The sequence below is a fragment of the Alosa alosa genome, chromosome 16, assembly GCF_017589495.1.
Source record: "Alosa alosa isolate M-15738 ecotype Scorff River chromosome 16, AALO_Geno_1.1, whole genome shotgun sequence".
In the NCBI taxonomy this organism is placed as follows: domain Eukaryota; kingdom Metazoa; phylum Chordata; class Actinopteri; order Clupeiformes; family Clupeidae; genus Alosa; species Alosa alosa.
In genome coordinates, this window is record NC_063204.1 from 25,838,721 (window position 1) to 25,863,725 (window position 25,005).

The window sequence follows — 25,005 nt, forward strand, 5'->3', positions numbered from 1 at the left end:
TGTGGCCCTGTTCTTTGTGGGCAGGAGATTGTTTGTGTCAGTAGTGGTAGCAGCGAACACAGCCTGCTCCTCAAGCCCAACACGGAACACGGAACACGGAACGCTTGCTCAGGTTCTCATACCCCTGGCCGTCACTCAGCATCAGTCGGGAGGGTTGTTGCAGCATTTTTTGAGAGCAGAGGCTCACACACACACACTCACAGAGAGAGACAGAGAGAGAGAGAAAGAGAGAGAGAATGAGAGAGAGAGAGAGAGAGACTTTTGATTCGCTCGCTGGAAAACAATTTCCAGGCTTTAAATATGAATGGAGCCTGTCTCTCCGGATAGTAAATCTCTCAGGAATCCCCACCTCGATATAAGCCTCTCCTCAGTGAGAAAGGGGCAATCATTCGCCTCTAAGTAGTCAATCACCATCTTTTTTAAGTGCACCATACGTAGTAACATCACCGGATCACTCAGCTGGCCAGCCAAAGAGGGAAGGCAGAGAGCTTTACATGGAGGGCTTTGAAGGCTCTGTATTGATCTGTGAGTGGTCTGTTCCTCCAGAATTAAAGCTACTCTGGAAAAACAAAAGAACAGAAAAGAAAACAAAAGCAGAAGATGGAAGAGGAGGCCTTCTCTGATGGGCTATCATGGAAGCTCAATATGTGCCTGAGTTGGTTTAGATCAAAAATAGCAACATAAATACATCAGGCAACCAGAGAATAGTAAGAGAATAGTAAAACAATAGGCTTTTGTTTTATCTTTGGGATGGGGATGGAAGTTTATGTTCTAAGCATACACTTTAAACTGGTTGGTTTAACACAAAACAGTCACAGGTAGAAAGAATATTAGAGAACACACTGATTCACCAGGGAAGGAGCATGTTGTATAGGAAATAATATATTCTCTTTGCTTGTCCATCTGAAAACACAGACAGGGTTCTCAGCTGCTCTGGAGGTCATTGCCTATTCACCTGTTCAGATGGACAGCAACTCTCAGGATATTTTAAACAAAGCAGAGGTCATATATTCAAATAAATATTCTCTCTCTAACTGTGATCCATTTCACTCCCTTTCTCTCCCTCTCTCTCTCTCTCTCTCTCTCATGTGTGTGTGTGTGTGAGAGAGACACACACACACATACACATACACACACACTTATATACACACACATACTATATACAGAAATTCCCTCTATATATTGAACCATGCCTTATTTCCGCCCCAAGGTAATATTTCAATTACAGCTGTATAGCTTTATTTCTGAGTGCTCTCTCTCTCTCTCTCTCCTCTCCTGTCTTAAACCCAAACTCTTGCATAAATACACTCCCCTTGGATGCAGTCTATTCTTATTTCGATCTATTCCAGAGGAGAAAGGCCAACACACCCCTGCTAAACCACAATGGTGCCAGGCAATAAACACACACACACACGCACGCACAGACACACACACACACATACACACATACACACTAACACGCACACACACCTACACACACACGCACACCTTGGCAAAGTTAGACTCAACACAGGGAAGAATAACAATAACAACATGTGTTTCTGGCTAGCCAGATGCTGACTGCTCAGCACCCTCTGCACACCTGGCCTAAACTGAGCCATAACTGTGTGTGTGTGTGTGTGTGTATGTGTGTCCACGTGTGAGTGTGTATATGTGTGTGTCTGCCATAGCCCGGGACATGACACACACACACTAATAAACAGGATGACTCAGAGGAAGTGTGTCTGGGGCCAGAACAAGACTTTTTTTTTTTTTTTGCTGACGGACCACCTGCCAAGCATCCCTGCTCATTAAGGAGCTCTGAGGAGGGGCTGAGGCCTCAGCCTCACAGGGCCAAATGTGCAGTGGTAAGAGAAATCAATCTACAAACAGCCCTTACACACACATTACTCATACGGATACATCCCTACAGATATATGGTACACACACACACACACACACAAACACACAAACACACAAGTAAACACACATACTGCTGTAGCACTAACACACACAGATATCCCACCAGACTTATGGTAGGTACACACACATCTCCCCTCTTCCCATTGCGTCCCTCCCTCCATCTGTGTGGATTCCCAGAACATGGGCAGCACTCAGTGATGGATGGAGTTCGCTCGGCAGAGGCGCATGCTCGCTGCACGCAGCTGGGGAAATGAAGAACCAAAACAAAAAGCCCCGAGTGAAAACGTCAGATCGTTAGCTAGCCAGACCTCACTCTTCCCCACGGCCTGGACACGCGCTGTCATGACCATCAGACAGAATCTCCAAAACCTAAACGCATCAAATGCCAACACTTCAGATGGCTACGCAGATCCTCTTGAGACCAAACTAAAAAAGATGGCTATCTGAAAGACAGATGGAGAACTATTTCTCGCTAGAGTACGCCTGGCCTCAGCTTGCAGTAGACTTTTTGTGTTTCATTATCACACAATAATCAAAAGCAAGTGCTTTTTATTCCTAAGACCTTTATCTGCTCACGATCGTCTGATTACCCACGGATGCTTGTTTCTTCATAGCCAATCATCAAAAGCATGCTCATAATTAATCTGCAAACTAGGAGAGTACAATTTGAATGTTCAATTACTCCAAGATTATGAAGAAAATTAGCTTGGCTTGTTTGATGATCATGAGATAAGTAGTCAGAAAGATAAACTTTATTTGTTGCATCAAAAGACCCCTGACTGTCGACACACATAATCAAAATATACACAAAAAAACCTCCCTCTCTACTGGATATTCCTAGAGAGCTAGATGGCCCTGCAGAAAAAACGGCATCAATTACAACAGGTTTCGCATTAGCAAACAGGCAGACCCACACAACACAAGAGAATCACCCCTCACTCGCTGGCACACTAAAGAAAAGATTACTCCAGGCCATCATGGAGTAATGGAACCTGTCCTCCCTGTGTCTTCTGACTAGGAGCGTTTGAGAGGAAACATATGGGTGTGTCAAAAAAAGGGCTCATGTTAAGCCATGTGTTGATGCTACGGTGCCATGGCAGTGACGGAAAACTACAGCGGTTTGTGTGTGCTTCAGCGAGGGGAAAGGAGTGCGGATGTGCACAGCAAGGCAGTGGACAGAGGTCCAGAGGCGCTGTAGGAAGCATCATGCCACTAAGGGGAAATAGGGACAGTTTTTAACCCTCTTTTAGATGAACACTAAAACGTGTGTGTGACTGTGACGTGACTGTAAACTGTAAACACACACTCACACTCACACATGGAACACACATACATACACACACACACAGTGAGAGAGAGAGCACCACACATAACAGCACAGAGAGAGAGAGAGAGAATGAGAGTCAATGGGAGTGTGAGTGAGTGAATGAGTGAGTGAGCAAGTGTGGGAGGGCGGGAGAGGGAGAAAAATGTTTTCTTAAGTCAACAGCAGTCTCAGACCAGTGGTGGGGCTGTTAATGACCCTCTCCCATGGCACACTGAGAGGATATTTATAACCTCCATGCCCGCAGAACCTCTGGGAGGACAGGATTGAGGTTTTGGGACTTGTAAGTGCTAAGCACACACATCAGCATGTGGATACGAGCGCTGGAGCCATCAGGGTAATCCGCTCGGACTTGCGGACTTGGCTCTGCACAACCCCCACCCCCCTCACACACTCCAAACACCCACAGGCATCCGGGGCGCAGAGTGGAGAGGAACCCAGACGACCAGCTGAGAGGGAGACAGATCTGATCTTGATCTGGTGGTGTGCATCTGCCAGATCTGCCCCAGGTTACGGAGGCTTTCATTCCAGGCCAGCCTGTCATCTAGAACAGGTAATGGTAGTCTCATCTGAGTTGGCTTTTTAAAACTAGACCAAATCCATTTATCACTTTTTACTTAGACTTTATACGACATTTACTACGCAGGATCAGGAGCATAGTAAAAAGGTCCACATACCCTAAAAATTCTTTTGAATAAAATTGTTGCATTGTTGTTGTCACACTTGTTATATATTTTAAAATTAAGAAACTAGCAGTGTCTAATAGAAACTACAGGAAAACATTATTCCAAAATTCTAAATGAACTGAATTTAAATCAATGTTATGGTGCTGTCTAAAACAGTTATGGCAAAACAGAACAAGTTTTCATTACCCCAACATCTTTCTTGTCTAATGTGTCTAAAGGGATATTTCAATTGGCTAAGGTGATACAGTAGCCATGGCAACGCCACAATATCCTTGAATGACAATAGCGGGAGAGAAAACCATACTCTTGCGTGGAGGGAGCTCTCTTTATTGCACATAAACAGAGGCTTCTGAGCTTTACTTAAGACAACCACAAACATGCCCGCGGGTAAATGTGTCTTCCCCTCCCTCCTGCCATCCCTCCCTCCCTCTCTCTCTCTCTCTGTCTTTCTTTGCCTCCCTCCCTCCCTCCGCAGTCAGACACTCTTCCCTGAAGGCCGTATGTGTCTACTGAGGTAATAAACTGGCAGCTAGCGTCTTGCCTTGACACTTTAGTCCATCCTGCCTTATCCGTGCGGAAGCGCGCCGAGCGCCGGCTCCACTCCTATCAGAAGTGGCATCCAGAAGAGCGTGAGGACGGTGGCAGAGCGGCGGCTCTATATATAGGCCGAGGCCAAGAGCACGGCACACAAAGGGCAGCATAAATCAACAAACAAACATCACACTGAATATAAACAGGAAGGGAATGAGTGACTGACACCACATCAGTCAGAACAAGCAGCGATATTTTTTCTCATGGATCTTTCCTCAACTACAGGAATTTTTTATCTCAGTTCCCTTCACTCAGTTCCCTGACAAGCCTGTCAAACTCTTGATTAACTTCTATAAGCATTTAATATTTCATACACTCAAGCTGTGTTGCCAAAAATGTTACATGAAGCCTTGCCTCAGGCTAATATGATATTATTTTTATAGATGCTGTTTGGTTGCATTGGTTGCATATTGCTATCCTCAAACATAATTAAGTGATGGGCTCTTCACACAATCAGACAATGACATAGCTTCAGATTGAAATATCAGCAAAAAACTGCATTCCAGCTAGGATTGTAAACTAAAGACAAAAAGAGACGCGAGACCGTCCTTCAGCAATGAGCCTGTCACTCTCTGTCACCATAGAGACCTCAAGGCATTCCTCTGCGAGGACGATCTCGTTGCAGAATTCCCAGAGTGTGGCCCTGTGGCTATGTTTATCCCGGAGTTCACGGGCCCCCGCCACAGGGCCAGTACTCCCAAGGCGGGACATATCCTTCACGGCACCAGCTCATTTAGCTCTTCATTTATCCAAATAAAGCTGAGAGCAAGACAGGCTGCTTGCACAATCAATCAGACATGCAATTCATCTCAGCCTCATCCAGACTCCATGACTCGCCACTTTAAATGATTTTGAGTCTTTCAGATGGTGGCTTGAGCAGATCTGGCTCAGGTCTGGTTCGGACCAGGGCCAGGTTCATTCCACAATCAGCTATATCAGCAGTGTGATCCAGAATGACTATTTAGACCTACACTGACAGCACTTTGAATAACATATGACTTTATTTATGATTTAAAGTGAACTTTATGTGCCACTTTATGTGACACAGTCAGAGTAACAGCATGACTTGATTGGCTGATCTTGAATGCAGTAATCTTTTTTTATACTGATTTTTTTTCTATAATAAAAAGCAATTAGTTGTAATTTCTCTATGATAACTTCATTAACACAACATACACCCATTATCTGTAGGGGACACAAATTGAACACACAGGAGAGAACAATAAGGAGTCTGAAATAATTTCACCTGCTGGACGGGGCTCATTGTTTTCCATAAACCACACAGATTTAACCACATGAGTGGCACAGCTTGATGCTAAAGTCCTGATGAGAAATGCTATCTCCTATTGATGAGATTGGAAAAAAGCTCAGAAAATAAATGACTTCTCCGGGAGGCTGCACCAGTAAGCTGGGATCATAACATATCCCTTGGCATTTGTGTGAATTCTCTGTGAAATGCATTTGAGAGAAAGTCATTCAAGTCTGCTGTGCTGCCACTGTGATAAAAGACTCCTGAAGACAACATGCTAATGGCCAGTGCTGCACAAATACAGCCCATGGTGGCACTTACAGTCCTGTACATCACATTTCACTCACAACTCATAGACAAAGCCAATTTGTGACAGTGTCAGCTGGTGCTGCCTTACTTTTGAAGTGAGTGAGTGTCCATGCTAAATTATGAATAATTGGATGTGTGTGGAATGACACGATGACTTCTATTATAGACAGTGCAGTATGTTTTGTACATAACAACAGAGCACTTAGGCTACAAGTCACAGAAACACCACTCCAAATACTGAAAATCTAAAAGCACATTTATAGCTAGGGAAATAAGTTCAGGCTACTGAAGTGACTAAGGCGTAACTAGTTCATAAGAAAAGATGTTGATGAAGAGCCTAAAGCATAAACGTGTTGAAAAATGTAGACATCATTTGCTATCACTTAATGCTCACTCAAGTAATTACATTTTAAAGGATACCAATTATCAGTAGACTAGCCTACATATTAAATCGAACTTTTGATGCAGCGCATACCACGTCCATACCGATGATTAGGCTACTGTGGTAGCACCACCGTGCGGTAAGTGCCATTTGAATAATAACGCAAACTTGAACGGAATATGCAGACTGTCATCCACATGATATTCAGAAAGATAATTATTGCGGAAAGCTTTTTAAAAAAAAGGCTGATTCGAAAGCCTTTTGTGGTTAAATAGACCAATCCTTATGTTAAAACTGAGCGCAAAAATGAAAGCAAATAAATAATCACTTACATTTCACGTGGCAACTGTTTACATATGTTTGAAAGCAATTACCCTGGTGCAGATCTAAAACTTTTGTGTATTAGACTGTAGCCTATTCTACCCCGGACGGAGTTTAACATGGTCAGACAATATGTTCAGGTGTAGCCTACACAATGTCCAGACCACTCGAGAACAACGAATTTTCATTCAGTTCAACAACATAGAAACTGAAGACTTACCAAATAGTCTCCAAATTCCAGTTTTGCCAAACTGGAGCGAAGGTTCCGATCAGCAAGAGCCCGAAAATGCGATGAAGCAGTTCAATATAAAGTTAAAGTAATTCCAGTTTCTCCTCGCTATCCACATCGACAGCCAAATTACTCCGTATCAGTCCCCGGGTAGATCGCAGTGGACTCGCAGCTTCCCCTTGGACCAGGGGGTTTTGGACCCGGTCTCCTTGAAAACACGGTTTGTAAGGAGAACCCGATTCTTTGCTTGACAGCAAAACAAGGGACGCGGTATCTGTGTGCGCTGAGTAGAAACGAGAGTAATGGACCCAAAGTTTGAGGGAAGCCAGGCGTACACAGTCTTGCAGACCTGAAATTCACTCAGCTCTCGTCGACTGACACTGCTGGTACGGGCAGATTTTGGAAGAATAAACTGCGCCCCCACTTTGCCGCGTCTACGGGCTCAAACAGTGAGTGGTCCCTTCCAAAGCGAGCTCTGCTAAAAGACGAAGTAGTGGATTAATAGAAGTCACATCACACGAAAGGCAGAGGTGCGATGTGTCCGCCTACATGCTGAAATAATACGTTGGCATTACAATTATCTCTTTGTCGTCATATGTCGCAGCCTATAGCTCTCTAATAACTTGCGAATTACATGTTAATATAGGTTTAATAGCACACATTACAGTCTGAATTTAAATTGAAGGCATTTAAGGCAATTGGAAATGGAGGCAATTTAAAATGGAATGCAATACATCATATTTTTTAGGCCTATTCATTATGTTATTATTTACTATTATTAATTATTGATATAAATAATTCTGAAATATATCTCTCGCTCTGATAAACCCATGTGCAATACACTTGGTCTCATCAAACCTGAATGTGAAGGACAAATGTTGATTTTGAATGTTTGCAAATTGCTCTCAAAAGTCCCTGCTTAGACAGGACTTAAGTCCCTTGTGCCAATTTATGAAAGGCTATTTGCCCCAAAATATCCTTTGGATTTACATTAAAAACCAACTAAACCGTGTTATGCATACATTTGGATATCATAAATGCACTCTGTGTGCTAATAACCAAGGTGAATAGATTCCACACTGGGATTATTTTGTGTTTTGTGTGTGTGTGTGTGTGTGTGTGTGTGTGTGTGTGTGTGTGTGTTCGTGTGCCCATTGCATGTGCCGTCATTGGCATGATCGGCTTAAGTCCTTCTCTTGTGCTGTAAACTCCATTTGAATTCAAATCAAGTTCATGCCATAAACACACTGTCCTCCCACAAAGCCCAAAGTAAATCGTAATTTACATTTCAAGTGGCGTCTCTTCAACAGTCCTCACACCGATCCATCAAATGTGTGGGTAACCTTTCTTCTCTCACCATGCATGAAAAGCCATTTGGGGAGCCGACAATATTTCTAGCATAAAAATAAATAAATAAATACATACATACATACATACATAAATAAATAAATAAATCACACTAAATCAAAATGTCACACTGTCATAAAATGACAGCAAACATGCAACAGCTGGTGCATTCACTGAATGTAAACAGGTAAAATATGTCCAGGGACCAAGCACAGAATGTAAAATGGCTAATAAACAACATGCTTGCATGAATCTTAGCTGTGCCCCACCCCCCACCACCACTGATTTTCCATTTCAGCAGGTCACAGATGTAAACCACTAATGTTCTGATTAAATATGCATTATTTGGGAGATAGAACGAAGGCTGACATTCAACTTTGCCACCTGTTACACGGCTGGCAGAAGGACTGAGAAACACAGCCAAATCTGTCTGATTTTAAACGTTCAGCTTTTTTGGCAGAACATAAAAGAGGCCCAAAGCTCGGTATCATTGGCTAAATGACCAGAGTGATCTACTGGCGTCCCGTAGGGCAGAAACCATTAAATCAGCATGATTCAGACTCACCATGTACACATGCTCTTTCCTGAGAGTTTGGCTCTTCTCTACAAACTTGAGTTGCCTGGCAACTGGCACCAAACTGCACACTGGATGGAGTGGCCCCAAAATGATATCTATGGGGACACAACTCTCCCACTTTAGGCAGAAGGCATCAGTGAGATGACTCTTCACAGCTCCACAGATGTCTACTTGCTTCACCTAGTGCATATGTGCTTCCCAGTAGGATCTTACTTCAGCTACTAACATCCCCCCTTCCAGACCACCTCCAAAGAGGGGGATCTTCACGGTGGATCACTGGAGCAACTCCAATACTGCCAGCAGAGAGGAGTAATGGGCCGGCCAGGCGGCGTGAACTGTGTACCCCACGATGTCATTTTGTTTGTCATTTACCCTTCATACCTGCATGGGTTTGCTAAGAGAGACAGGGGTTGGGGGGAGGGAAAGGTAGTGTGTGCAATGACTCGGCCAGTGATCGGTCAGGATTACTCCTGCTTCACAGGGCTGGGGCCAGGATGAGCCGTGTGTGTGTGTGTGTGTGTGTGTTTATGGTGACCTGTTCAAATGCCCGAGAGAAGGGCGCATCGCCTGATGGTCCGTAGTGTGTGATAGAGTGGGCCTGCAAGGGTGGCGGTCAGAGAATAAATGGATGGAGAGTGATAATGAAATGCATTTATGAGTCAGTCGGGTTATCCTTCTCTCTCTGGGTGAGATATTTGCAGGCTATATTTGTCACTGTCCACCCTGTTTCCCTGTGTGATAGATAGCCATAGGAGCAAGGCTTATTTTCTTTCTTCACAACTCTCCTGAATACTTGTGCTCTTAGGTCCCAGGGTACGGAACTTTTACTCACGAGCACAGGCACAATCTATCTCAAGTGAATTGTAAACACATTGTTTAGATTCCAATTTTGCGGGAATGATTTTGTGTACCCAATTCATTACATGGCAAATATTTTTCTATTCAATAAATACATGGGTGAATAAGATCGCATCAGACAATAGAGGGAATTGTTTGATCAAATTAAGATTTCCTGCCAGGATTGTGTGTGTGTGTGTGTGTGTGTGTGTGTGTGTGTGTGTGTGTGTGTGTGTGTGTGTGTGTGTGTGTGTGTGTGTCTGTGGTTGGCTACAGCAAACACCTTCTATTCATCCCTGGTTCTCAGCACAGTCTCATGTTTCAGGGGAACTTCCTTGCCCTCACCAGCACACTGTGTCTTTTCAGTGGAAGTCATTGTGTCCGTTTAATAATCCCCACTATACCAACCCTTAACACAGACAGACAGACAGACAGACAGACAGACAGACACACACACACACACACACACCCCAACCTACAAAAACTAATTTCAAGGAGGTATCCCAAAGCACCAAAAGCACCCCCAAAAAAGAAAATAAAAACCTTTACTTTAGCCTACTAAGATGATAAAATATGGAGATTTTGTTAGTTTGGTCTTTTCATGTAGCCTTGGCAACTAGCCATCTAGTATAGGCCTGAATAATATGCACATGAAATGACACTTGTTAAACTCACCTCAACATGTCTTTTGCAATCATTTAACCCACCATGGGCAATGCTAAAGTCACTGTTACAGACTGTGCAGTGTGCAAGACTCATTATCTTTTAATGTTATGAGACAAGGGTACACTTTCATGTAGTCTAATGTGAAATGGGCCTTAAATGTTCCTTTTTGGGGGGCACTCTGAACACTGAACTGAATAATTTAGCTCGGGCGAAAAGAGATAAGCCCGCCTACACTGTAAACTAATTGGTTGATTTAGCGAAACAGGCCAATCAGGATGCTTTCTGTCTTGCATGAACTTCATTAACAGGCACACACGCACCACCTCTCTCTGTCTCTCTTCCTTTCCGTCGTATGTGCGCTACACTCAGACACACTGCACACAGGATTTGAAGTCACGGTCTCGCGTGTGCGCTCTCTTGCTCACTCGCTCTAGATTCTGGGAAATTGTCTCTAATTTGCGGGCATCAGGGAGCCACTATTAATATGTGGGAGACTCCCGGAACTTCTGATGTCTGCACACACACACACACACACACACACAGACACTTACCACTACCCATACAATTATACCTGGTGGGGCTGCAAGGCCTTTCTTATTCCAGACATCTGTTTACACTGTTAAAGACCTGTTTATATAATATGACTCCAGCTACAGTTGCATTACAGTGTAGAGGGGGAATAAAATCATATATGTTTAAATGGGCTAGGGCCAGTGTTGGTAAACATTAGTTAATCAGCAAAGTAGGCCTATGAGCAGAGATGCTGAAGAAAGAGAGAGAGAGAGAGAAAGAGAGAGTAAAAAACAAACAAATGATAGTCAATGTCACCGCTTTCCTTCTAATCATCATCTGTCATCATCATCTCTGCTCTGTCTGAGTGAAGAAGGCTCAGTCAGGTAAGGATTCTCATTACTGTCCAGCCACCTCTGCCGTGCCAGGCATCTATCATCACTCAGGGTCTCCAGCAAAGGCCAGGCGCCACGCATCTTAACAAGCTGCCTAAACTTTTCACATGAAAAGCACTCTGTTGACAAGCAAGCGTTCGCCGGGGTAATTGGATCCTGCAACACACCAGACAAGTTAATTAATTTTAATTACGTGCCGGCCTGCCAACGGGTCAGGTGCGGGGATTGGACTCGGGGGAGAGAGCGGAAGCGCAGTTTGTCATTGTTTGCGTGAGGAAAGGAAAACAAAGTTTGTCAGGGAGACGTTTGCCTTGGATGCTCGGTTGTGCGCTCTCATCTCAAGGATCTGACATGCAAAATGCCCCATGGAGGAATTTAACCAGCTGATTAATAAGACAGAGAGCAGCTCAGAGATTGTATCATCACCCTCTAGTGCACTGGAGACATTGGAATAAAGATCAGGCGCAGGCAGCATCTCAGGAGCTGGGAGTTTTACACAGAGTACCACATACTGCAGGCCCAAAGGTTCAACGGAGGACAGTGGATTCAGTGTATGGTGCATCACTGTTTCAGGCTGCTGTATAGAAGTGGCTATGGAAACGCAGCACAAGGCCATGCCATGAATACCATTATGTTTTAATAGAAAGGAAACACTGTGCTTTGAAAAATTGTGAGCGCTGAGTGTACCATATGTGGAAATGGGGAATAGAAAAGGCAGGCATACATACTGCACAGTGTAATTGGAGAAAGACTATTGTAATTGCTTCTATGGTCTACTTGTTTTTAAAAAATTGGATTGCGCCACAAATCTCGAGAGTCCATTTCCTCAGAGGCTACGTTTCACAGAGCCGGCAGTGGAATAGCAAATGACCTGTGATTGGGGATTAAGCTTGGGTGCACGCTTACACCTCGACAGGATATAATGGCTTTATGGTGCAAGCTGAATTGTTCTTTTGTTTTGCCTGGTCAGAGCGATTTCCTATAATCAACATTTGCCCACCAAGACTCAACTATGGCCTCAAGCACTTAAAGCAACCTAGGTTTGCCTTTACAATCATCACACTTCGCAGCATTTGTGTTCTCAATTCCACATAATGACTCCTATCGTCTGTCATTTCCATGGGTCTCATCATTGTGTTTTTAGTACAGTGTCTTGTGTAATCCCACTGGATTTTCTTGTAAAAATTGATTTTTTTGCATATTTTGCTAGTATAGAGTCTAAGGAACAAGATTTTTTTTTGTCTTCAAATTTTCACGATCCATTTTCACACTTACATGACATCATCATTTATATAATGCATAATTAAGACTTGGACTACTATCACTTGGGGGTCAAATGTGAGAAAACACTGGTAAAAAGGGTATTTTTGTCAGGATTCTGGCGTGGACTATTGACATTGTGCCACCCTGGTGGCCATTCTGTGTATTGTTTTCTGTCATGTGCTTTGTGTTTACCTGCCTGTCACCTGTCTTTGTCTCCGCCCCATCTCCTTATTTGGTCTGTGCTTCCTGTCTTGTTAGTTTTCCCTCTGTTTCTGCTTCCCCACCTGTTCCCTGTTATTGTCTCGTTGGTTTCGTCCAGTCCTCTGTCTTTCTGTTAATTGGTATGAGTATTTCTACCCTCCTGTTTCTCTGTTCGTTGTCGGATTGTCTCTCTGTTCACCCTGTCGTAGTCTTGTCCGTTGGGGAGTTTGATCGGTTAATAAAGTGTTTTTCAAAATTCTGCCTGGAGGAGTCTTGCACTTGGGTCCAGCCTGGCATTCCCTGACAATTTTGCCTAATTTTTGGGTGCTGATTCTGAATATTATATTTAACTGATTTTTTTAGTTTTAAACCTGCTAATTAGCATTTGCAGCCTAAAACTGCCCTCCATAGGCAACATAGAATGGGTGAATAGGGGAAAAAATGTAACTCCTTGATATTCTTATGAAACTTTACTAGTTGATTATTTATGTAGAGACAATATTTTTTTGCATTACAAGTTTTCTGAAAATATATGTTTATGGATAGCCTGACGAGCCAGACCCACATTAAAATGTAGGGTCTGGGCACTCACCGTTCGCAGTGCTCAGTCCGAGGGGCGGGATAATCGGTTGTCTTTCAAATTCCCTCTGCACGCAATAGGACAGCACTATGAGTCCCATGCGTTTTCCCACCAGTGGAGCTAGTGGGCTAGTTCAAACTTTTGCCAACTTAAAAAAAGCTTAACTCATGTCACACTGTTCGCCAACAGCAACATCTTCTTTGTTTTCAAGTAGCAGGGAATTCAAGCCAAACCGTTGCAACTCTGCCATCAATCATTATGTTAAGCCCGCCTAACGACTCTATACACGATTTGATGGGCCTGATAGAAGTTTAATTTTTCGAGCTCACAAGCCAACGGAGAGTTGCTAGACTAGCCCTGGAAGCAAATGTAATTTGCTGCCGCTAGGTTGCGTCTAGATTTTTTAGGCCAGTTTATGGATGTAATCAAACAATATTTCATTAATTATGCACTAATTTGCAGACATTTCAATTACAATAAAAGAGACATCTGAATATTGGTTAGTTAACATTGAATGTAGTCAGGTTCAGGTTTGCCTTTGCCAGTACTTTTTCTGGTATCAGAGCCTTAAAAGAACAGCTTGTTCAAGCGCCAGTCCTAGGTTATGCCAATTTCAGTCGTCCCTTTATCTTAGAGACGGATGCAAGCCATGCAGGATTGGGGGCAGTTCTGTGACAGGAGAAGGATGGGTTACGGCGGCTTTTGCTAGCCGGGGCTTGTGGCCAAGTGAGAGGAACATGTCAAATTATAGTGCCATGAAACTCAAACTCCTTGCAGTCAAGTGGGCGATCACGGGAAAAAAATGCAAGTATCTCCTGGGCAACAAGTTCACCGTGTACACTGACAACAATCCCCTCCAATACCTGCAATCAGTGAAACTGGGCGCTCTGGAACAGTGCTGGGTTTCTCAGCTTGCCCTCTTTGATTACAACATCAAATATCAAATATCAGCTAATCGCAATGGCGATGCCATTTCTAGGCTTCCCACAACCCCACTAACACTTTGCGATTTGTGTCACATGGCCTGGACGTCCCCCTGCCGATTGCCACAGCCAACATGTAAGCCTCAAGTGAACCTATCCAAGACTATGCAAGAACCTTCTTGGGAAATCTGTTAGCCACTAAGCCTTTGTAGATAATCTCCATTGACTTTACTCTCTTGGATTGGGCTACTGTACCACAGGACAAGAGAAGGTTCTGGTAATCACAAATGTTTTCTCAAAGTTGACCCAGACCTTTCCCACCCATGATCAGTGAGCTTCCACCGTAGCTAAGATTCTAACTGAGAGATGGTTCTATGTGTATGGCATGGCAAGGAGAATTCACTCTGATCAGGGGTGCAGCTTTGAGGGGGAGCTGTTGAAGCACCTGTGTGACATCTACAGCATAACAAAGAGTAGAACCACCACATCCAGAGGGGAACGGTCAATGTGAACATTTCAACAGGACACTTCATGACTTGCTCAGGACCTTACCCCCTGAAAAGAAGTGTAAATGGCCCCAGTTGCTCCCTCAGCTCCTGTTCGCCTATAATACCACCATGTACCAATCCACACAGCACTCCCCATACGAGCTGATGTTCGGTCAGAAGCCACAGTTGCCAGTCGACCACTACTACCTACTTGGAAATACTGGAGGTGACCACAGGGACAGTCCACCGACTGATTGGGTGGTGCAACATCAAGAGTACCTGACTTCTGTCTATGCTAGTGCTAGGAGACACTTAGAAGAGGCTGCGGCATATCGTACCCATATTACCACCTGGCACTCTAGTCTTTTTTTAGTGGACGGTGGTAGTGTAGTGGTTAAGGAGCTGGGCTAGTGTGCAGTAGCCTGAAAGTTGTCAGTTTAATTCCCGGCTTCCACTGTTATGCCCTTGAGCAAGGCACTTAACCCCAAGTTGCTCCAGGGACAATGTGATCCCTTGTAATATAGCTGACATACAGTATGTAAGTGACTTTGGTGAAGAAGTGTCTGCTAAATGTAATGTACATGTACACTCTTTTGCAAGAACCATTTTCACGGTCGCCACAAAAAAAGTCCACCAGTTTGAAATTGTGGAGTGTCTGGATGGAATTGGCACACACTGTAAGATCAGGCCGTATGGAGAGGAGGGACCATGCATCGTTCCGAGCTTAAACCTATTCCCACCAGTCAAGATTCATCCAGCCCACCAGCACTGGCTGCTCCACAGTCTCATGGGGGTATCGGGAGGGAGCCAGGCCTCGGTAACCCTTGCAGTTGGAGACCCGTTGAGGGTAGCCATAGTCCACACCAAGACTAGTGCTTAGCATCACAGTGACCAAGATGGTGTTAACTTTAGCCTTGACCAACTGTCCCAGGCTCATTTGGAGGGTGCACCAGATTAAAGAGAGCAAATGCATACCTATGGTTTAGTGTCTGACCAATGTTTTCCCTCATTTGTTTTTTGTATTAGTTCAGGCTGTGAGAGGGCCATCTGTGGTTTGTATGTCTGTTTGTTTGTTTGTAACTTATATCTGTGGTTTGTCTGTTTGTTTGTACCTTATATTCTTTTGTTTGTTAATTTTGCCTACTGCTACTTAACTATCCGAATCAAAATAAGTTTTATGACCTACTGGAAGATATTTGCGCAAAATCTGTGGACTTTGTCAAATCAGAGGTGATAATGATTGGCGATTTCAATACAAATGTATTAAAGAATGACTCCTCCACATACAAAGCCTTGAGAAATTTTTGCAAACTATTTGATTTTCAGCAACTTATTACTCAGTTCACAAGGGTCTCTTCATATACTCAAACCATCATTGATTCACCCATACACACACCTCAACCCGGCTTATTTTAGTAGCCTTAAGTGGTGGCTCAAAGTAGAGGATAGAGTAACATTATATTATAAAAATGTGTATGGTACATAGAATAATTAAAAATAAAGTACCTACATATTTTTGTAATTATTTTTCTCGGGTAAATGCTGTTCACAGTTACTCAACAAGGGGTAGTACCACTGACTTTGTTCTATGTAGATTTAAAAGTTGCATGGGTAAGGGCTCTTTTCTGTATTCAGCAGCCATCATATGGAATTGGTTACCAGCAACATTAAAGTCAACAGACAATACTGATCATTTTAAGTCATCCCTAAAGAGCTGGCTGAGCAGTAGTATGGTTATTAGAGTTACATGCACTGTATGTACTGTACTTCCTTCTCTGTTTTATGTTGTATGTCTGGGGATGTTTGGTCCTCTCTATGTTACCTTGTTTTATTTTTGTTGTATTCCTCCACACACCACCATCATAATTACATTCACTTTAAGACATATGCCTTCACCATATGCCTACCTGCAAACACTGACACACACCACCAAATGGACCACAATGGAAATAAGCCATAGTGGGAGCCTATTTTCCAAACACAGCGTACTGTACTATTTACTTTGACATTGCTGTTTCTGCCTTGCCACTCCACATCCTAGGCCCACATAATAATCACATGCACAAATACTGGCATAACATCTGGCCTGTATCGGCCTGTACTAAAAGGATGAACCTGTGACACTGTATGTAATTCCTTCAACCAATTTGTTTTGCATGACTTAGGTGTGAACAAAATTTCCCTCATCCTGTCCAAATGTCCTGGACTTGAAACATACTTCGACTTCGATATCTGACTTCATAAGCTGAATTTCTATGTTTTCCTTGTGTTCTGGAAAAAAAAAACCTGGGGACATGTGTTTTAAAGTACACATTCCTATGATTGACCAGCCAATAAGAGTACATGTACCGAATTCCATCAGCACTACCATCTAAGTGAGCACTGAAGTGCTCAAGGGGCAGTTTATCTCAAGGTGAGACTAAAGGAGCTTTAGTTCCTCAGCATTGGGCCACCCCTCTCTCTTATGCGACTGAGACCTGTCTGCTCAGTTTAAACATCAGGATTATCATCCTCTCAGTGGCCACACATCAGTCACTGTGACTCCACACTGGGGCAGTCATGTTCAGCTGCTAGCGTAGCACGGGTAGGGAATGAGGATTTCGATTCATGAGAGCCAAATCCCTGGCAGAGATCCCATGGCCCCCTGAGGCCCCCTGGGGGTCTGGAGGATTAGTGTCACATCAGACACATTCGCCTCTATTCATCTGCCGTGTGCTTAAGAGAACATTACATGATCGGACTTTGCTGTCTGGCTGAAAAGCCAGTGAGTAAATAAATAAAGAATAAACGCATTGCCACATTGGTGTAAACATGTGTCTGATTATCACATTGGTGTAAACATGTGTCTGATTATCACATTGGTGTAAACATGTGTCTGATTATCACATTGGTTGGCCGAAAATCACATTTACAGTGAGAAAAGACAGGAGTTTTGTATGTGGTTGGTTTTGTTACGTAAAGCACCTGCACCTGCTATCAGTTAAAGATTTGTTCCTCTAACCTTTGATATATGATAGCATAGTGTAACACTAAACCAACCTGTCTAAGATGGTAGCTGAATGTGAATAGGGGGAGACAGATGCATTGGGAATTGTACTCAAGAATCTATCCAAAATTACCCCCTATTTTAGCTTCTGCTTGTAGGCCTAGTCTTTATAATGAGGTTTGAGTTGACCTATTGCACAGACCGTTGACGTTTCAAACTCTATCAAAGGTTTTAATTAAATGCCTTTGTGATCTGCGGTGTCCATTTTCCAATCTCTCCTTCTGACCCTTTTCTGCCATTGTCTCTGTTCTTTTGTCTGAATAGAACTGCATTATCTCTTAATTGCCTACTATCAGTCTCACTGCACTAATAATAGCACCTTTCACATTTGCAATTGTTTCTGGCTGCCATTCAGTGCCACTGACTCTATTTCAGGAGAGCACAGAGTGAAAAAAACAAAATTGTTGCCCCAGCATTTCTTTTGGCTCTTCTACAATACAGAAGGTCATATCAATCTGGGATGGCATTTATTTTTTCATGGATGAAGGTAAATGCTCACCTATATGACTCGACGAGCAGAGGTCATAGAGGGAAAACAAAATCTGTTCCGACCTCAGCTAAACCCCTCTGACTTTGGCAGCATTGTCATGTTCAAAAAGAATTGGCTGAACTTGTGTAGGGTATTGGGTATTATTTACTAGCTACAAGCTGAGCAAGTAGACAAAGACGGCTGATGCTTTAAAGGTGCATGAGAACAGAGCCTCTGGCCATCAGTTACAGAAGCAAATGTGTGGTGGGACAGATCACAGACGGTGCGTGCATCATGCCTGCCTACGTGTGGGCAGGGACAGAACACAAAGCATCTCAGTCAACACTGATAAGACTAAGTGTCTTATGAGTGGGCTGGCGTGTGTGTGTGCCGAGTGGGCCGGTGTGTATGTGTGTGTGTGTACCGAGTCGGCTGGTGTGTGTGTGTATATTGTGTGTACACCGAGTGGGCCGGTGTGTGTGTATGTGTGTGTGTGTGTGTGTGTGTGAGTGAGCTGGTGTGTGTGTGTGTGTGTGTGTTTATTCCAAGCATCACGCTACTGCACTGGTCATCCACGTTGTGGATGGCAACCAAGTAATCAAACCATTTTTTTTCAAGTTGTCTTCTATCTCTCTTGAATTCTAATTCCGGAATTTTCCACGTATCAGCAACACTGCCCAGGCTGGAGCTGAGAGAGAGAGAGAGAGAGAGAGAGAGTTTGACAGATCCATTTCAATCAAATGTCAGTGCTGCTGGTGAGAAAATAATTTGGGAGAATGACTGTCTGGCACTGATGCTACGGGTTGTGTCAAGAGGTGCTCTCCACAAGGCCTTGCAGTGCCTCACCAAGAAGTGAAAGGAGAGCGAGAAATAAAAAAATATGAATGTGTATGTCACTGAAGCACTGGTAGAACACTGCAAAATTCTACTCTATTTCACACATATAGATTGGCGAATGCTTACGGTGAATATGCACTGATAACGCAAACAAAAAAGACGTGTGCAGCCTGTGCTTCAGGGCGTAGCTCTGTGCGATGGAGGTAAATGCCATGTTGTGCTGGAAGCTGGCTGGTGCTGGGGAGAGACACAAATAACAAGTCAGGAGGGTTTGGCCGTCAGGCCGCCCAGCGCAGCCGCTGTGACTGCGGGGCAGCTGCTGTCTGTTTTCCGATGTTCCCAGGGCAAATGCTATTTTCCAAAGGTCTCTCTGCCAGACGGAAGTGCAGATGAACTAACTGTGCACACACACCTGTTCCTCTGAGGCCGTGGGATTACTTTTGCAAGACTGATAAAAACAACAGCATAGGGTCAATCAAAAACTAAGCTGCAGAGAGTTTAAATTGTAGTACACTTAGGATGAACTGTTTTTGTTTTAAAGATATTTGGACAGTACAATTGATTGTTCCATTTAGGAAAAATGATCAATTTCTCAACTATCGCCTGCTCCAAGCAAAACTTTGGATTGTTTATTTCTGTAGTGAATTGTCAGGGATTTATCCGAGGTTCTCATATTCAAACTATTTTCACACCCTTGACACGTTTCTGCAGTTTCTTTCCATCCTGTTTGCCCATCAACGATCACAGAAGTTGTACAATGATGACTAATCAACATTTTTGGCCTAATTAATCAAGACCTTCAATACAAGGTTTAATTTACATTGCGCTCAGGGCTGTCCTTGCATGGGGTGATAATATCCTCTACACAATGCTTTATGTACAAGCATTGCCTTCACTCTGACCCTCTAAATAGCAGTTTAGAGAATTTACAGCCCAAAGTAGTGATGCATGCTTTTGATTGTGTTAGCCTTGACCTGGAGTAATTAAACAGACAAAAGCATTAGCTGCGACCCTGAATGCCTTTGTTGTGATGTCTTCTATCAGGCACAGAACATGATTTATCTTACTGTTTGCCTGTAGCAATGATCCATAACTCATTTCCTCAAAATTAAGTTGTTGTTTTTAGGCAAATATTATCAACACAAATAGTTTGTAAAGAGAAACACAATCATGTTTTTTAAACTGGCAAGCCCTCTTTAAGTCCTGTTTACTTGCTAGGATTCAATAACAATCATCTCTGTAAAAGCATAAAAGGCTGAAGTTACCGTTTGTAAAAATAGAACAGTGAACAGAGTGTCAGTGAACCATTGGCAATCTCTGTGGTGCGAGCGAACAACACTTAATTGTCATAGTCAATATTACAAAAAACATTAATCTTCACAGAAGCTAGAAGTGTATGTTATAAAACCGCCTCTCCTAAGCCCATTTACTGGACATGTGGATGTCCCTGTGTTGACTGGACATGTGGATGTCCCTGTGTTGACTGGACATGGACTAAAATGACTAAGATGCCACATATGTCATAAAGGGAAGCTATAAAGACATATAGCCTGGCTTGTCTTCTGAGTAAGAACCAAAAGTAGGAAAGAACCATCCACATTATGGATGAAAGTAATATCAGCCTCATCACCATTCCACTCCCACCACAAGTACAAAAGAATCAACATGGGAGGATCTTTGGGAAGACGGAAATGTACAGTGCATTGCGTCAGCCAGCAGAATATAAAATTTAAAAACACCCATCTCCCTCATTCCCTGAATAAACTTTGACTGCAAAAGCCAGGAAGATAAAGCTTTACAATTTGATTTGAGAGTCTACTATAAGCATGCCTTTACTATAAGCATGCCTTTGATTCAGTGGATTCTCTATAAACATAACTACTACTACAACATACAAACCAAAATATTGAATCCTCTGGCCATGAAAGTATAGATTTGCTGGCTCAGATTTACATTGATGACGTTATAGTATAGACTGATCATTGGATAGTATGTGTGTGTCTTATGCGCCAAAACAGCAGGGTCTCCCCAGTGTGCTGTCATTTAGTCTGAGAACTCTTGCTGTCAGTCAGTCAATGACAGTCTAGTCTGGAGAGGGTGTTCTATAAATGCAGTGAAACCGCTCTCTGAGACACCAAATCACCCTTGCCCTGTTAACGGCCCGCCATCCATTCAAGTAGGACTGGCTTGGAGCTTCACCACAACGGCTTCACTTATCACTACCTGCCATAGACGGTGTTGACAATGGCCTGCAGGGTCATGAAGATGGATCAGAGGACCCTGGAGCCCCGAGTCTCCCCCTGGAGCCCACGCTGCCAACTTCACGCCACTTGCCGTAAACATTGGTCACATAAATGTGGATGGATGTGAGCACAAGGGAAATGATGCAGGGCTGGAGGAGGACGTGACGGGGGAGGGGTGGGGTGGACTTTTGGGGACGGATGGATAATCTTGCCTGCTGGCTTAGGCTATTTTGACCTTGAGGTATCTTCAGTGATGGTTCACCCAAGCTAACATTTGCCAATACTGTAAGTTCTTTTGAAGATTAAAAACAAAACATGAGTCTACATTTAAAGCTCAGACCAAACAACTATCCTGACCTTACCATACAACATGTCTGTTCCTGAAAGATAACAAAGCAGTGAGTATGCACAGACTTGCACTGGGTCAATGGTGTGCCGCAAAGCAACTTGGGTAAATACTGATTGCAGTGCTGTTATTAAGCAGTTTATTCCAGATTTGTATCGCAAATACCCTCAAGCAATTACAGAACCTATTCCACAGACAGTATATTAGCTCGGCAAATTGTGGTAAGCACTTCTCCCATCCACAGCAAACGTTATGTAACTGCTTTGGTGGAGACAAATTCGCATATGACATTTTCTTTGTAATCATCCGAAATTTTAATGAACACCTGATAACGGTCCGCTTGTGAATGATAAGATATTATGGGATGGAGAATGTTAAAATCCCTGAGGAAAGGAAAGAAAGAGATACAGTGAGAACGAAGGAACAGACAAAGAAAGAGAGAAGACTCCTAAGCTGTGAAGCGAAGAGAGGTCACCTCATTCGCACTAACCTGACCCGACCTGTGCTTCTGAATCCTGATGAATGAAACGGTGTCCCAGCAATATGGTACCATGGAGATGACCATGAGAGTAGATGAGGAGGCGTTACCGTTATACAACCATGACAATAGTATTCAACACAATAACATAATCACAATAAACACTGATAAGAAACAATATATCAATAAAGATTCATCTTATGAACCTTAAAGAGAAAATATATCAAAATATACTTTGCAGATCTATATCACATGAAAAATAGTTTTTCAGTCCGAACTCACGATAAATGCAAAGGGATAATAAAGGGATAAAAATGTACCATTCACTATCAATAGCAAAGTAGATCTATAACAGCTAAATGCTTTTTAACATGTCTGCTGATGAAGAGGACACAACAGTCTTCATTCAAACCATGTCATGGCAGAGAGAACTCAATGGTATTAACGCTAGCACATAACATATGGCTGTGAGAGTGAATTGAACGACTGGTACTACAGAGTAGCAGAGGGTGTGGGAGGATGGATGGGCTGCGCATGGCAGGCACATAATATGGCTGTGGGGTAGCCTATATACCATACAAAATCATGGACTTTAAATCCAATTGTCCCCTTTATTAGACGTCACTGTCAGAAAAGGAATGCTGGAGCAGTTATATGGGGAGTGTGAAGATGAAGATAAAGTATCTGCCATGTTGAGTTGTACAATACACACCAGGTGTACATCTCCATTTTGACATAATTGCCTCCTACAATAAAGCAGCAACTCAGAGAGGCCCCTGCCATCGCTGTGGGAGGAACTCTCAGCACCTTCTACATTCTCTAATTTGAAAATATGCCCGCAAATTCATTCATCAAAACAGCACTTGAATGCTCCAATTTGTCCTCGGGGAGTTAACGATCTGAGTTACCGAGGAGACAAGCACAAATTACCTGGCCTGCTGTGCTTTCCCCGAACTGCCTCACACCGCTCTCAACTCACAACCACAGTTGAGCAGTAAAAAAGCCATGGAAGGTTGCATTTTACAACCGGCTGTCTTTAAAGGTTACCAAACGCTGGCACGCTCAATAACTTTAATCACCTAAGTCCCAAGTAGTCCATCAATATAGCACAGCAAGGCTTAAACAAATTATGTTTTGTGTATCATGTTGCATGTAGTTATTTGAGACAGGCCAGTGCTGTTTACTACACATGGTCTGCAAGTAACAGGCTCTATAGCCTCCTACACATCAGATTCCATCTGGAGGTCAGCATCCTGCATCTCACCCACACACAAAAAGTAAGAAAGAGAGGGAGATAGAGAGAGAGACAAAAACACACAAGATTTATTTATCATTTATCATCTGAAAAAAATGCAGTCATTTCATTGCAGTCCACTACTACAAAAAAGGCAATGGAATGGCTCACTCATTCAGATCAATGAAAATCATTGTTGGATTTGATTTGAGAGTGGAACAAACCTGGAAATCCAAAGCTGTGTATGACTCTGACTGGATGACTGACTGGACTCAGCACTGCTCCAAGTGGGACAAGAGAATAAACAGGGTGTGACTCCCCCCTGGTGGCTACAAACAGCGTTGCACATATTGGGTTGTCTAGGTCTGTTATAAATTCAAGTGTCCCTTTCTCTTGCATTTTCAGATACAAGGGGGGAAAAAAACATGATTTTGGTCAATACTATAGTAACAACTACAGCAATGTTGTCTTTTGCCTTACTTTGAAGCGGCAGTCAGGGATCATGTGTGATTTCAAGCCCATTACATTTCAAAGTCACATTCAGCAATCGTCTCCTCACAACCACTAGCTGCCCATTCGGTGAGTACACTGTAAAAAAACCCGGTCTTTGTAGGAAGCCCAGGCTCCAAAAACTGGAAACAAGCAAAGTGGGGGCAGCCTATCCCAAAAACAAAAAACAAACCCTGCATGGAGTTTCTCTGGGAATACTGAAAGTAGGGGTGAGCTACCTCTCTGGCGTTTCATTTGGTCCTTGGTTAAAATATAATGTATGTTGTTTTGGACAAATGTCTACTAATAAATTTAAATATAAACATAAACACAAACAAAAGTGACTTTCTGTGCAATGGCTGACTGCACCTTTAAGTACTAAAGCATATTTCCAGACATGACATTAGGATACTATAGTAGGCAATAATGGTCTGAGTATAGGAGTTCATTGGAGATCAAGGTTGCATTCTGCATGGCATCTGCTTACTCTGAAGGCTAGCCAGTTTTTTGTATATCTACTTTACAAATATTCAACTAGGTTCAACTCTTGACTGAAACTCAGGCTTCCAAACAGTAGTTTCATAATTAAGGTACGCGCTTGACATAATATATCCACATACATGTGTACCTCAAAATACATGATTATGTTGGTTTAATTTAGCAGCACCTACAGAATTGGAGGAAAAAGTGCAAATCCACAAATTGACGCTTCAGAAAATTTGCCCATGCCAGGACATGTATGCAGATCTAAGACTTGTCAATGACAAGTTGCCATAACATATTCTTTCCATCAATGGATGAAGATTAAACAAAATAAAACCCTGACTGAGGAACTACCCCCATAATACCTTTCACAAACAAAATAAATTATACAAGTTCTACAGGGAAAAAACACAGTCCCCTTAATGTGGAGCTTTGGTCAAACCTGTCTCAAACTTGATGTTGTTCTTACCTGTTTTTGCAGATACAGCACCTTCAGCATTTAGCCACTGTAACAAACAAGCAAACAAACAATTCACAAGTAAAACATGGACATTTAAGAACTATGGTAAGCCATTAGCAATTGTAGTCTATATTAGCCTA

The 25,005-nt window shown here is 42.9% G+C and overlaps 1 protein-coding gene and 1 long non-coding RNA gene across 3 annotated transcripts in view; both read right to left on the bottom strand.

Annotated features, from left to right (window-relative positions):
* LOC125309730 (semaphorin-5A-like) overlaps positions 1-7,471 on the bottom strand; it is a gene marked incomplete at its 3' end in the record, with an annotated part of 98,593 nt that extends 91,122 nt beyond the window's left edge. Inside the window, 1 exon segment of the mRNA XM_048266818.1 lies at positions 6,985-7,471.
* Positions 7,472-18,781: 11,310 nt separating this feature from the next.
* On the bottom strand, positions 18,782-24,913 carry LOC125309336. 2 transcript variants are annotated; one of them, XR_007196116.1, is made up of 4 exons: positions 24,875-24,913; positions 23,658-23,711; positions 19,259-19,369; positions 18,782-18,983 (listed from the first exon to the last, which is right to left on the bottom strand). It is a non-coding gene; the product is annotated as an uncharacterized LOC125309336 (long non-coding RNA). The 2 variants fall into 2 exon arrangements; XR_007196117.1 differs by lacking the exons at positions 23,658-23,711; positions 24,875-24,913 and adding exons at positions 22,212-22,236; positions 23,279-23,389.
* Positions 24,914-25,005: the final 92 nt, after the last annotated feature.